This window comes from Poecilia formosa, unplaced genomic scaffold, assembly GCF_000485575.1.
Source record: "Poecilia formosa unplaced genomic scaffold, Poecilia_formosa-5.1.2 Scaffold5, whole genome shotgun sequence".
NCBI classification, from domain to species: domain Eukaryota; kingdom Metazoa; phylum Chordata; class Actinopteri; order Cyprinodontiformes; family Poeciliidae; genus Poecilia; species Poecilia formosa.
The window spans coordinates 802,268-804,606 of record NW_006799944.1 but is presented as its reverse complement, the minus strand read 5'-3'; the positions used below and the strand labels follow the sequence as shown (position 1 = coordinate 804,606).

Here is a 2,339-nt window from a genome sequence, read left to right as displayed (position 1 = left end):
TATATGAAAGTCACAAAATATTAAATAAACTTTTAGAGCAAGTGGACAAATTGCCAAGTAGGCTTGAAATTTTCAGCGTATTGTGCATATGTCTATCTTTTTATACACGTGTAAGCATGCCACGCCACAATTCATGGATAAAAGTGCAAATATGATGGAGCTAGAAACTGTCCTTAAATAATTTTAATACAACAAAAGGATTTTCGTATTGCAGCAGGACACAGTTTGATAGACTTACTTGGGTGTTAATTTATGCAGAGCTACAGAGAACAGTTTTGTAAATCAGTCCTTTTGGAGAGTGTTACTGATGTTCAGGCTGAGCTAACAATTCCTTTTCTGTGACTTTGTGATTGAGACTGACTTACTGTAACCACTACAAGGAGTGTGATATATTTACAAGGTGAACACAGTTGAGTCGCCTGTGGCACAACTGAACCTGTTGCAGTGAGAGGATTAATAAGGACAATATAATTAACTTGTGGCAACTTTCACAGGTTGACACCTCAGAGTGGAATTAAACCCCCTGCACTGTTTGTTTCATTTTAGAAGTGTACGGGCTCCATGCAGAAATATGTCATGCTAAGTCTAAATCTAAGACTGTGAGAAAAAGTTGATATCTAAGTACATTTTCTTATATTTTAACGTTGTGTGAAAATACGGTGGGAATTTTACCTGCAATTTTATACTCAATATAATTTAATAAATACTTAAAGTAAAGGAAAACTGTTCTTCAAAAAAAAAAAAAAATTTACAGAAGTTTAGAATTTGTTTTTACTCTGACTTACAAACTTAAAGAAATGTAAAACCTCACCCCTGAAAGGGAATATTCTAAGTTGACAAATTTTGCAGCATGTCGGAGCGGCTTATTGGTTCCTTCTAATGCGCACTACATACCTTCAGTCAGTGCACAGTTGTTTCTTGCCGTGAATTCAAAAACAGAAGAGGCACTTACTCTCTGTTTAAAGTATCCTGCATTTAAGAGACATGCTATTTTAAAAGGTCAGCTTAAATTGCTCATTTTTTTTATTTTGACCCACCAAAGTTTGCCATCTTTTTTAGTGAATTGTAATCTTATCAAAAATATACACTCTTTAGTCACAAAGATCTTACACGTGGCCTTCCCTCCCCTGACCATTGTCAATGAAGCTGTTCTGTGTGGCCTCTCTGGCCTGTTGCTCTCTTGGGATTAAGCGTTAGGTTAATCCGCTCAGAGGAAGGTGAGCACTCGCATGTGGACCTACGATTACACACAGAGGACTCCTGTCATCCAAGCTCTGTAATCTCAGAGACCCTTTACACACACACACACACACACACACACACACACAGACGTCTGCTGCGAACAAGCACGCGGGAGTGCAAAGACGAAACCAGGTTCTCTGTCTGTCCTTCCCTTACACACACAGACACACACAGAGACACACACACACAGACACACACACACACACACTCGCCCTTTTCTGCATCAGAGGACACATCGACACCCACACTATCTGGCCCGCGCTGTAGTTGCTTCTCCTGTTTAGCTTAAGTCCTTCCACCTCCTGACAAATCATTTGGGATTTTGAACGCCGATTCACAAAACCAACAGTGACAATACACTCTTACCCTTCTCACAGAGAGGGATTAGAAGGTCACGTGTCCCTCTGATTGGCTGGGGCATTGAGCCGATTGTTAGGGCACTTTGCTGTACACCAGGGGCTCAGCGGAGCTTTAGTTAAGTGAGGGGAAGGGACACATTGTATTTCCAGCTTTTGAAAGGTTTTGCCATGTGTTTAAAAAAAAAAAAAAACTTTAGAAAAGTCTGCAGTGACCGGACAGATCTTCATTAGTTTATTTGCTGTCTATGAGAAGTGAAATATAACGAGAAAGTTATCTTGTAAATACTATAACATGTTAGCCATTTTTAGAAGTCCCTCTACGTATGCTGCTCTGAGCAGAGACATTTAATATAGCACAAAAGGCTCAGTTCAAGATTCCCTCATCATGGAAAACCAGATCTGTGAAAACATTCTTAATGAAAACATCAAATGTATTTATGTTAAAGCAAATAGTTTAATAGCGCCCTTTTTGGTGTGCTTCAAAGTTTTTTTTTTTTTTTTTCACTAATGGTTTCAAATATTTTGGAAGGAGTTTGCACAGTTTGCACAGTTAAACATTCATTTGCAGATTGCCGGCTGGCAAGATCTAGAGGGAGATATTGAGAAACTGTAATTGGACTTCGTGCCCTTTGGCTCAAATGAAAAGGTAATATGAGAGTCAATTGTGGAGAATTATATTTACTCTAGATCATGAGAAAAATACCTGAAACAACTGAGAATTGTCTCTTTATATATATA

The 2,339-nt window shown here is 38.6% G+C and overlaps 1 protein-coding gene across 14 annotated transcripts in view; it reads left to right on the top strand.

Annotated features, from left to right (window-relative positions):
- Positions 1-2,339, top strand: part of mef2cb (myocyte enhancer factor 2cb) — an 83,694-nt gene that overhangs the window by 12,864 nt on the left and 68,491 nt on the right. The gene's annotated exons all lie outside the window — the stretch shown is intronic.